This window comes from Talpa occidentalis, unplaced genomic scaffold (assembly GCF_014898055.3).
Source record: "Talpa occidentalis isolate TD23 unplaced genomic scaffold, MPIMG_talOcc4v2.1 talOcc4.11, whole genome shotgun sequence".
Lineage (NCBI taxonomy): Eukaryota > Metazoa > Chordata > Mammalia > Eulipotyphla > Talpidae > Talpa > Talpa occidentalis.
Genome location: NW_023601104.1, coordinates 45982578 through 45996094, shown reverse-complemented (window position 1 = coordinate 45996094; position 13517 = coordinate 45982578). Strand labels below are relative to the sequence as shown.

The 13517-nt window shown below is 35.2% G+C and overlaps 1 long non-coding RNA gene across 1 annotated transcript in view; it reads left to right on the top strand.

Annotated features, from left to right (window-relative positions):
• Positions 1–13517, top strand: part of LOC119238248 (uncharacterized) — a 99523-nt gene that overhangs the window by 68544 nt on the left and 17462 nt on the right. Inside the window, exon 3 of the long non-coding RNA XR_005123507.2 lies at positions 13034–13135. This is a non-coding gene — a long non-coding RNA (uncharacterized LOC119238248). The remainder of the gene's footprint in view (positions 1–13033; positions 13136–13517) is intronic.

Here is a 13517-nt window from a genome sequence, read left to right as displayed (position 1 = left end):
CCAATTCACAAGCTGGCATCAATATCCACTGGCAATTGGAACCATCCTTAAATGCTTCCTTCCCCATTCTTCATGGTCATATATCAGCAAGTCATCTTGATTATTCATTTTATCACCAAATTGTTACTTCCATTGTGGTTACCCTCTTTTCACTCAATTCCTTCCAGCCCTTCCACAGAGAAGCCAGTCCTTAGCTTCTACAAACATAGATTGGATTATTTAATGTCCCTGCTTAAAACCATTGAGTGGTCTCTTAATAAAAAAATCACCTCCAGTTTTCATACCAAAGTCTAAGAAGATCTGTCCCTGGTCTAATTTCCAAACTTATTTCTTTCCCTAACATAGCTCCAGACACATTTACTATCTTTGGATTTTATGAAAAGCACAAGAGCTTTCACCTCCCAGAAATCCTCTGCCTTCACCAGAGTAGCTCCTTCTCATTCTGCATATGTCTACTTAAAATATACCCACTTAAGAGTAAACTTCCTTAACAGTCTTGCTGTAAGTAAATTGCTCACTTTCTATTTATTCTCCTTCATAATAATCTGAATTTTGTCTCAAGAAAGCTTTAAACTTAAGACAGTGTCTGCTTTTTTTAACACCACTGAGATTCTCTGGTACCTAGCTCATAACACATGAATTGATTCATCCAGCAAGTATTTTTGAATGACTGCGATGTACTTCATGTGAACTTACATGTTTCAGAAAGATTATCAGAGTAGTTGTATAGGAATGAGTTACAAAATGGCAAGAATAGAAACTGGAGGACTTTCTAGAAAATAATATCAGACAAAAAGTGATGGTCACTTTGACGAGACTGGTTGCGATGGAGATTCAGAGAGAAGAATGGGTTTAAACTATACACCACAAGGATAGAACAAATAGGGCTTGCCAATGGAGTAAATCAATTAATAAGAAAAAGTAATAAATGAAGGATTACTCCCAAGATTTTTCACTTGAGCTTTCAAATTGATGATAGTGTCCAAAAGGAAATAAAATGGGTGTGTAAGAAATATATCTAGATTTTCATTTTGTGCATGTAAGGTTTAATATGTCCTTTAAACATATAGTGGAAATGCCAAATTGGCAGCTAAAACTATTTGTGGAAACATATATTCACTGTTTAAAAAAATACAAATTTGGTTATTATCAACATGGAGATAGTAATTAAAGTAATGCTATTAAAGGAGATATTCTAGGGACTTGTGATAATAAGCACCACTAACAATTATAAAGCACTTAATAAGTTCAGGGACTGTTATATTTTGTTTATATTATCTCTTAGTACAATAATTCTGTAAAGTAGGTACTATCATTACCTCCATTTTAGAGATGATAGAACTGAAACACAGGAAGGGTAAGAGACTTTCCCAAAATCATACAGTAAGTTAAGTAGTAAGACTGGAATTTGGACACAGCATGTGTGTCTTCATAGAGAGATAAGAGGAGTCCCAATATGAAGTTATCAGATGGCTGAGTAGAAGTCAACAAAAATAGAAAATTACCAAAGGAGGAAGGAATCATTCACATTGAATTCTGCTGACAATTAAAATATAGATTGAAAAGTGACCCCTGAATTTCACAACAAAGAGAATATTGGACTGCAACTTCTGTGAGGTAGTGGGAACAGAGTGCCTAGAAGGTCTTAGAAGACAAGATTTTGCATAGACAGTTCTTTGTGCTATTAACGTATGTGCTTAAAAGAATAAGTGATAGTAGGAATGAAGTTGTTAATATGGGAGCACATGGAGGGAGCATGAAAAATGAAATTAGGGAGGTGGTTAAGTACCACATCACAAAGGTCCTTACATTCCTGAATCTCTCTGTGAAAATAATTGCAGTAATTGCTATTTTGCAAGCAAATGTCTCAATTTTTTATCTTAGAATGACATACACTGCAAGAAAATCAGACTATCATTTGTAAAATGTTTGATGGGAATATGTAATAAATGATAATATTTAGAAATTTTAATCCTTCATTCTTACATATCAAATTTTTTGTAAGAGCAGAGAATTGGTTAAGTCTTCTTGTGGATTTTTTTAAATTGAAGTTAAATTTACATATAGTGAAATGCATGGATGTTAAAGTGTATTATCTGTAGCTTTTAACTTATTATTTATCTTACTGTGTCAGAAATGTTAAGTAATCCAAACTCTAATTAATATAATGCTTGTTCAAAATTATTTCTCAATTATAAATCTCACTGTCAGGCCTCTTCACAAAAAAAAAAGAAAAAAATTATAAAACTTGGGAATAGAATGATTAGATTTTTAAATATGTAAGGACTGCACAAATGTGAGATAGTTATGCACTAACATATTAGAATCACCTTTATAATAATCTTACTTCTATAAAATTATGCAAAACCTATGTTAATAAATTAGATCCATGTATGTAAATTTTCTAGTGAAAGCATCCCAAAGTGATAAATGTCTCAGTAGAAAAAATAGCTAAAAATCCCAAGGTTAAAAGAACACTGTTACCACTGCTATATTCTAAAGAAAATTTAGGAGCTTCATATTATAGAACTATTTTTAAAGGCTACATTGCTCTGCTATGGCCCTTTTTCTTTGAATTTAAATGGCAAACTATGAGAATGATGAATTTCCATTGACCTCACTCCTCTTGTGCAATGATTAATCATCATGAATACAAGTTAAGATCATGTCATGGGAAACTTGTCTTCTCCCATCTAACGTGATGAATGAGTTTTATGGCTGAGATACATTGTGAAGAAAACTTTAAAGTACCTAAAGCAGACTACAATTGTGGTACATCTCATGAATTTTTAGGGTAATGAATATTTCTAAACATGAAAATTCCATAGTTAGAAAGTGACTAGATCATCTATCCAAGGTGACTATATGTTATCACAAAGGATTGTTGTATTTTCTGTAATCTGATTAGCAACTAATAAGTCCTCTACTATTTATTTTTTATTTTCTTGCTCATAACGACTAAACACACTTTAGTAAACAGTAGAGACTAGTACTTCTTTAAATTGATTTCTTTTTAAAAAAATTATTTATTTATGCATACAAGAACTGGGGTGCAGGCCAGAGGTGCGGGGTATGAGACGATTCACCAGAGACTGAGTGGGGAACAGAACAGGCAGATTAACTGAAATATACTGCTGAGGGGAGAGTGGGTGAGACAAGAGAGGTCTGCTGTGCCATGTCAGTCACTTCCTTACTGGGGATCGAACTCATGCTGCAGTGATAGCAGATGGCTTCATAGTGCTGAGACTTAACCCTTTGCACCACCAGGGAGTCCTCTGATTTCTTTCTTACTCCCATAGTAGCAATCTTTCAGAATTAGGTCATTCAAACATTGGCATTCTCATTAGACAATGTAGTTCCTTACTTTAAGTAAATACAGAATTGCATATATGATATTTAAAGAATGGTCCATGGCAATTTTCTAGACATGAATCATTTAATGAAAAATACAATCTCTTAAAATATTTTATTGAAAGAGTAGCTTCAGTGATTTTTAAAATGTTGGTACAGAGAAAATAGATAAAAAGGTAAATTATTGTTATGTTTGTAGATAAAGTTCTTATAATTAGATTTACCATTGCTCATTTTTTTAAAATATGAAAACTGACCCTGATTTTGGGAGATCAGACACTTTCCTACCTAAATTTACAGAATTTTTCCTAATACAGTCCTTTATTTAGTTTGAATATTGAAATTCTTACATTTATTCCTGGAGTAATTTTTTAAAACCCCTTTATCTCCAAATTTCCTATCTGACTGGCATTTGTGGTATCAAAATTCAACATTTTAGTTTCATTAGTCATAATCATAGAGACAAAATGGAGAACACAAAGTATTACTGGTCCCTAATATGTTTCTCTTAGGTACTGTACTGTAATATAATTCTGTCCAGAAATAATAACCATTGTTAGAGTCCTAGAATTGCTGTACAAACTAATCACAAACTTAAATGACTCAAAACTACAAATATTTATTGGCTCACAATTCTGGAGCTAGAAGTCCCAAGTCAAGGTGTTTTCAGAGACCTCTCTCCAAAATCTCTAGAGAAGAATCCTTTCTAGTCTCTTTCTAGTTTGTGATGTTTCTAATCTTGTTATTCCTTGACCTTTGGAATCCACATTACTCCTGTCTCTACCTCTGCAATCGCATAGCATTCCTCCTGTCTGTCCCTATTTCCATCTTCATGTAAGCAAGCTAGTCATTGGATCAGGAACTATTCCTACCCATTATGACCTTATTCTAACTTAATTACAGTGCAATTACCATATTCCCAAACAAGGGCACATTCACAAATATTTATTGCGGTTCAGGAATTGAACATATCTTTTTAGGGGGACACAAAAAGTCTACAACAACTACCTGTAGTGATTAATCCTAAAATCTAAGTATAGTCAATTAATGCAAAACATTACTTTAACAGTTATTTATGACTAAGTTGATTATTTATACTTTTCCTAATAAAAATTTTTCTTTAAAAAAACTTTACCAGTATGTTTTATGAAAGAAAACAGATCCATGAAAAAATTATTTTAGTGATGTTTTATATCAGTAAATGCAAACCTTCAATAATTTTTCAATCCCTTACTAACATTATTAACAGGTGAATATACCTCTTATATGAACAAGATAGCTATCATTTTTTCTGTTTAATAGAAAGCATTTTGAAAATATTTCCTTCCTTTGTATCTTATCAAATTTAAACATTAGTCAAAGCTTTATAGCTTTGGCACAATAGAATATGAGTTTCACTGTAACATCTTGTGTAAAAGCAGATTGTATCTAACTATCTACCTAAATAAAATTAATTTACAAAATCTTTTCATAGCTTTCAAATATAGATGCAACATACTTTCTTAAAAGCAAGAGAAGAAATAAGCACATAGTGAAAGTAAGTGTGCAAAAATAACAAAGTACACAGAACTTTATAAAATATAGTTGGTATCTTAGTAATTGCTTTGAACCTATCTTCTGATAAATTTTGTTCCAAGCTGTCTGGCAACCAATGTAAAGAAGTAAACAAACTATGTAGTGGTGTATGTTTTTAAAGCAATTACTCAGAAAATCTGTATTTATTTGTGATAACATGATTTGAGAAATAGTTCTCCCTTGATGATCAACTTGCAGAATATAACCAAATTCATAACATTCATAATTTTCCTGCAGATAATACAATTTTTAACATTAAAGCAATAATCTTTCATAGGACTTTAAAAAATGGCCATCAATTCAGGTCACAGTGGTCAAAATATTGCAGCCTGCATAGAATGTTTCTGAAGGACTGGCATAATCTGAGATAAAATCTGAAGTGCCCATAATTATTGGAAGGGGTTAAATATTTAAAATTAAATTTTCAAAAATTTATCATAAGGCCAAGCTTACATCAGCTAAAATGCAAATAATTCAATTATGCTTTACAAATTAATGGTGTACTATATGGTTTCTTTAACAAGACATAGTTTTTATAAAAGTTGAAAAGACGTACATAATAAAGAAGCATGGCGAATAATAGGCCATCCTCCAAATGGGCAGGAAAAAGAACACCAATGCAGAAAAATATGCAAATTAGGGCCTCCCCTGGTGGCGCTGCCTTGAGCACTGGACTGAGAAGCTTCCCACCGCCTCTGCAGCGCCAGTTCCATCCCAGGCCGCTGGAGAGGGTCCCACATGGCTCACAGAACTCTCCTGCCGCGCCCACTGCTCCCCTCAGCAGTGTGTTTCGTCAGTCTGCATGTTATGTTCCCCGCTCTGGCTCTGGTGAATTCTCTCACCGTCTCGTGCATCTGACTGTACCCAGTGCTAGTATAAATAAATAAATAAATCTTTTTTAAAAAAGAAAAATATGCAAATTATGTGAACAGAAAATTCACAAAAAAAGCAAAAACAGGCTGTGGAATAAACTTATGGAAGATGAACAAACTAATAGTACATTGAGAAATGTAAGTTAAACCCATAAAGATAATTTAACCTGAATTAAAAAGTTGATATTCTTTGTCTAATATATGGGGTAATTTGTATTAGACCAAGAGTGAGAGTACAAATTGGAAGACTGATTTGGCAGAGTCTGTATGATCTAATAAGTTTTTATCCACCTTAAATACACACACAAACACATACACACACACTCATTCATACACAAGAGCACAGATAAAAGAATGCTCATTAAAATATATCAAAACATTACTTGTAGCACAACATTGCAAATAGCCTAAATGCCTGTCAGTTGAGATTTGCAAAATAAGTTATCACCTATTCACACCGTGAAACACTACAACAATCAAAATGAATAGGGTAGACTCTCCGACCGGCAGAGAGGAGGGAAACAGCAAACCAAAACGGCCCACAAGAACAAACGACGCAGCAAGCGGGACTGTGAGTGGAAAGGAACTATTGCAGCCACCACACCCCGTGAACGGGAGCTGAGGCGAACCCTGCAGGATCCGCCACGGCGGTGAGCGAACGGCTCCGGGCGCCATTAGAGAAGAACAAAGACCCCGGGAGACGCACACACAGCCCGGGCTGCCGGACATTTCTTAAGACTGCTTGAAAAGGGCAGAAGGTTTCTGGAGGACCCAGTGGCCAGCCGGGAAGTTATTCCACGCCAGGCCCCTTCCGACCAGCAGTCTGAGCCCACAGAGGGAGCAGGCACCCACGTCCGGGGCAGACCAGGTGCGCAGAAGAGTGTGCCTGAAACCGGAGGCACAGGGACTGCATCCCGCTTCGCCATTTGAGAACAGGGACATTTCTTCAGTAAAAACTGCCTAAAACCAGCAGAAAGCTCCCCCAGAAGACAGAGATGGCTCCTGGAATAGCCAGAGGGGAGCGGAGAAGTTCACCCAAGATGTCAGTCAGTCCGAGCAACACAGTGTCCCAACGCATACGACAAATTAGAAAACAGACAGTAGGGAGTAGAAGAACCACACGCAACCTAAAAACTCCTCAGGAAAGAAGCACACCACAAAAAGAAAACCACTCCCAGATTGCAACGACAGCAACTTGGAAGAACTTCTGAGCCTTCCAGAAAGAGAATTTAAAATTGCCATGATTAAAAAAGTGATAGATCAGAAGAAGGAAATTGAGTCCCTAAAGAGGGAAGTAAGAGAAATGCAGGAGATCAAAGAATTAATGGAGGAACTAAAGAACTCTGGGAAAAGCAATGAAAGCAGAATAGATGAAATGGAAGAACGAATAAGTAATCTTGAAGACACAGAAATATAAAGAACCAAAACAGAAAAGGAAAGAGAAGTACGAAGGAAAAAGAATGAAGAAAGACTTCGGGAACTATCTGACTCCATGAGGAAAGGAAATATAAGAGTTATAGGAATTCCAGAAGGAGAGGAGAGAGATGTAGGAACAGAGAAAATATTCATGGATATAATTGAAGAGAACTTCCCAAATGAGAAGAAGGAGCTGAAAATTGATATACAAGAAGCAAGAAGAACACCAAACTTCCACGACGAAAGGAAAAACACAGCAAGACACATAATAGTAAAGCTCCCAAGAATCCAGGACAAGGAAAAAATAATGAAGCTGACAAGAGGGAAGAAACAGATAACATTCAAAGGAAAACCAATCAGGCTGACATCAGACTTCTCTGAAGAAACACTACGGGCAAGGAGAGAGTGGAGGGACATAGTCAACAGACTCCAAGAAAACAGATGCCAACCAAGAATACTCTATCCCGCAAAGCTCTCTTTCCTCCATGAAGAAAGAATATGGACCTTCCCAGACAAAGAGAAACTCCGGAATTTCATTGCGACTAAACCCCCACTCCAAAAAATACTACAAGGAATCCTAAAGCCAGAACCTCAGAGGGACGAATAACAACGAAAGAAGACCAAAAAAAAAAAAAAAAAGTTATTAAAAGAATAAATAAATAAATCAAAGGAAAGACAAACATAATGGCAAATACAGATGCTAACATATCAATATTAACTCTAAATGTAAATGGACTAAACTCTTCAATAAAAAGACACAGAGTTGCAGCCTGGATTAAGAAACAAAACCCAACCTTTTGCTGTCTCCAGGAAACACATTTAGCTACAAAAGATAAAAATAGGCTCAAAGTCAAAGGATGGAAAACAATCCTACAAGCAAATGGGCCAAAAAAGAAAGCAGGAACAGCTATACTTATATCAGATAAAACAGACTTCAAACTCAAAAAAATAAAAAGAGACCCCAATGGTCACTACATTATGATTAAGGGGACAATACTTCAAGAAGAAATAACACTCATTAACATATACTCACTAAACGAAAGAGCACCAAAATATATCAGACAACTGTTGTCCTCTCTGAAAACAGACATCAGAGAAAACACATATGTAGTGGGAGACTTCAACACACCACTATCAACAATGGATAGATCAACAAGACAAAAAATAAGTAAAGAAACTAAAGCTCTAAATAAGGACCTAGAGCATTTGGGCTTAACAGACATCTATAGAACACTAAACCCAAAAAAAACGGAGTACACATTCTTCTCAAGTGCACACGGATCATTCTCCAGGATCGATCACATACTGGGGCACAAGACAAACATCAACAGATACACCAAGATTGAAATCATACCAACCATCTTTTCTGACCACGAAGGCATCAAACTAGAAATAAATCATAAAAGAAGGCAAGGAACTATCCTACCTCATGGAGATTAAAAGCCACACTACTGGAAGACCACTGGACTAACGAGGAGATCAAAGAAGAAATTAAAAAATTCTTTGAATTGAATGACAAGGAGGACACCAATATCCTAAATGTATGGGATGCAGCAAAAGCAGTAATAAGAGGAAAATATATAGCAATAGAAGCTCACATCAAAAAACAAGAAAGAACTCAAAGAAACAACCTAATCTCGAAGCTCAAAGATCTAGAAAAAGAACAACAAAAAAACCCCAGAACCAGTAGAAGAAAAGAAATAATAAAAACCAAAGCAGAAATAAATGAAATTGAAACTAAAAAAACAATCCAAAAGATCAATGAAACCAAGAGCTGGTTCTTTGAAAAAATAAATAAAATAGACAAACCCCTAGCCAGGCTCACAAAGGAAAAAAGGGAGAAAGCACAAATACACAGAATCATAAATGAAAGAGGAGAAATCACAACGGACACAGCAGAAATCAAAGAATAATCAGTAACTACTATGAACAGTTATATGGAAACAAGTTCAACAATCTAGAGGAGATGGACAAATTCCTACAACTCTACAATCACCCAAAGCTAGATAAAGAAGAAATAGAACACCTAAACAGACCAATTACAAGCAGCGAAATTGAAATGGTAATTAAAAACCTCCCCAAAAACAAAAGCCCAGGACCTGATGGATTTACAAATGAATTCTACCAAACATTCAGAGACGAATTAGTGCCTATCCTTCACAAACTCTTCCAAAAAATTGAGAAGGAAGGGACAATACCAAACACGTTCTATGAAGCCAATATTACACTAATACCAAAACCGAATAAGGACAACACAAAAAAGGAAAACTATAGGCCAATCTCCCTAATGAACACTGATGCAAAAATCCTCAATAAAATTTTAGCTATCAGAATCCAACAATGTATCCATAAGATAATTCACCACGACCAAGTTGGATTCATTCCAGGGGCACAAGGATGGTTTAACACCCGAAAATCAATCAACGTTATCCAACACATCAACAAAAAGAAATATAAAAACCATATGATAATATCAATAGATGCTGAGAAAGCTTTCGACAAAGTGCAACACCCATTCATGATAAAAGCCCTTGAAATTCTTGGGATACAAGGAACATACCTCAACATCATAAAGGCCATCTATGACAAGCCAACAGCCAGTATCATTCTCAATGGTGAAAAGCTGAAAGCAATTCCATTAAGATCTGGAACAAAACAAGGATGTCCACTCTCACCACTGCTTTTCAATATAATACTGGAAGTCCTAGCCAGAGCAATAAGACAAGAGAAAGACATCCAAGGAATCCAAATAGGAAAAGAAGAAGTCAAACTATCACTATTTGCAGATGATATGATAATATACATAGAGAACCCCAAAATCTCCACAGAAAAACTAATTCAACTCATCAATCAATTCAGTAAAGTGGCAGGATACAAAATCAACACGCAAAAGTCAGTAGCCTTCCTATACACAAACAATAAATCTGAAGAAGAAGAAATCAAAAAAACCACCCCTTTTATTATCGAAACAAAAAAAATCAAATATTTGGGAATAAATCTAACAAAAGAGGTAAAGGACCTATACAAAGAAAACTATAAAACACTGTTAAAAGAAATAGAAGAAGACACAAAGAAATGGAAAGACATCCCCTGCTCATGGATTGGAAGAATAAACATTATTAAAATGGCCATCCTACCAAAAGCAATATACAGATTCAATGCTATTCCAATCAAAATCTCAATGGCATTCTTCAAAGAAATAGAACAATTATTGATGAAATTCATATGGAATCACCAAAAACCCTGAATAGCCAAAGCTCTACTGAAAAAAAAAGAAGGAAATGGAGGCATCACACTCCCAGACTTCAAACTATACTACAAAGCCATAATCATCAAAACTGCATGGTATTGGAACAAGAACAGACATACAGACCAATGGAATCGAATAGAAAATCCAGAAATAAACCCACAGATTTATGGTCAACTAATCTTTGACAAAGGAGCAAAGACTATGCATTGGAGCAAAGAAAGTTTGTTCAATAAATGGTGCTGGGAAAACTGGGTCGCTACATGCAAAAGAATGAAGCTTGACCACTACCTCACACCATACACAAAAATCAACTCAAAATGGATTAAAGAACTAGACATAAGACCTGAAACCATAAAATACATAGAAGGAAATATAGGCGAAACACTACGGGATTTGCACATCAAAGACATCTTTACAGACACATCACCCAAAGCAGTGATAGTGAAGACAAAGATAAACAGCTGGGACTACATCAAATTAAAGAGCTTCTGCACAGCAAAAGAGACAATAACAAAAACAAAGAGAAACCCCACCAACTGGGAGAACATTTTTGCACCCAACACTAATGATAAAGGACTGATCACAAAAATCTGCAAAGAGCTGATGAGACTCAGCAACAACAAAGAAAATAATCCAGTCAAAAAATGGGCAGAAGAGCTAAAAAGAAACTTCTCTGAAGAGGAAATGCAAATGGCCAACAGGCATATGAAAAAATGTTCAACATCACTTGTAATCAGGGAAATGCAAATCAAAACTACCATGAGATACCATCTCACACCAGTGAGAATGGCACATATTAAAAAAACTAGCAACAACAAATGTTGGCGAGGATGTGGAGAAAAAGGAACTCTTCTGCACTGTTGGTGGGAGTGCAAACTGGTCAAACCACTATGGAGAGCTGTGTGGAGATTTCTGGACCTACTAAACATAGAGCTTCCATATGATCCAGCAATTCCACTCCTAGGTATTTACCCAAAGGACACAGAAACATCAATTCCAAAGAACACCTGCACTCCTATGTTTATAGCAGCACTGTTTACAATAGCTAAGCTTTGGAAACAACCCAAATGCCCAAAAATAGATGACTGGATCAAGAAGATGTGGTACATATATACCATGGAATATTACTCAGCATTCAAAAAAGATAAACACATGCAATTTGCAGCAACATGGATGGCACTGGAAGGGATCATGCTCAGCGAAATAAGCCAAAAAGAAAAAGAAAAATACCGGATGGTCTCACTCATAGCAGGAATCTAGAAAACTTAAATAAGGGACCAGGAAAATGAATATAAGAAAGTGAAAATCAAAATCAACAAAAAACTATGAACCAGAGACACTTTTTGGGGGGTGGGGGGCGGGAGGGGAGGGATTGGGGTCAGAATGGGGCGTTTGCAATTGTATGGGGGAATATAAAAATAAAATTTAATATTTAAAAAAAAAAATGAATAGGTTAGAATTATGTGAACTATTAAAAGACTTTCAAGAGATTTTTGAAAATAACAGATTGGTGACCTGTAATTTTTAGGGATTTTTTCGTGGAAATAAATGCAGAGCAGGATAAAACTCTTAAGATCTTATGGACAGAATATTGAAAACGTTTATTTTTCTGTCCTTAAAGGATGAGCAATTTATGCAAAAGTAGTATTAAGTCATATGACATAGAAACAAAGGATGATATGAAAGTGCTATTAAACCACAAGACATGTAGAACCCAGATGACTGAACACAAAACTGATTTATCCCACTAGATCTGCCAGTTCATGAACTCAAATGGTGTTCCTACAGATTTGTCTACAAAGACGTAGAGTATAAAAAGTATTAATAGCTGGATATATGTGCCAAAACCTGCTCGTGCCTGCCTGAAATGTGTCTATATATGTGTGTATATGTGTGTATGTATGTGTATATATAATAAATATATAAACCTTACATATGTAAATCTTATATATGTAATTCTTATCTATGTAATCTGAGGATCCCAGCTTGTGACAGACTTTTGAGAGAAAGTCTAAAAAAGCTACTGTGAGTGGAATGTAACATTTCTCTAGTAGATGAATTTGATAAAGAAGTAGATGACCAGCAGGGAAGTACGTTATTCCTCAGTGGGTCCACAATAATGAGAGAAAAAGTAGATTGAGACCCCATCTCTAGGACAATAATCAGAGATGTCATTAAGGCCTTTGATATTTACTGAGGAGCTTTGGGCTTAGGTTAATGAAACTTATAGGACCACCTTATGATAAGAAGTTAGTTAGAAAAATGCTTTTTGTCATTTTTATACATAGGACATTTGGGGAAGAACTATTATAATGAACACAAGCAATATTATAAACACTAAAGGGTCCAACTCTAACCACAAATATATGTACAAACATAGACTGCCCCAAGAGTTAAAAGTATATAGCAAAGTAAAATGAGCTATGTGAATATTGCAAAGTTTTTAAGCATGAGATATTGTAGCTAGTTAATATACAACATGATTCACAAAATCAAAAAAATGAGAAGTCTTCAAAATTTGCCTGTAAGCTTTTCAAAGAACAAGTATTTGTTTCTGTTCTTCCTATAGAAGACTTTGAAATTAAGAAGTTCCATCAAAGGTCTCCTCAAGTGAAAGTAACTCAGATGTAAACACCTGTGGTCTGAAAGCGTTCATGACAAAATCTTCATGGTAAGTAATGAATGTACCTTTTGAGAAAGGTGAGATTTCATAAAGGTGTAGGTCTTTTAATCAATTCATGTTGTATAACATCTTCCATTGACTGATGGATCCAAAGATATCTAGATGCTCTAATATATTTTGCTGAGAAAAAATATTGATGAAGCATATTCTAAAATATATTTTGTAGGTTTTGTCTTTATCGCAAATACTACCCAAACCAGGAAATGTTATAATTTCTGTATTTCCTTTGAACATGTTGAATGAAATATGTTTCGAAGAGGAAAAATAACTTTTTCAGTAAATAAAAGTACAGCTTCCACTGATGACACAGCTCTGATTAATGAGCAAAGTTATATAAGTGACTTCTATAGAAATTGTCAAAGTCAAGAAG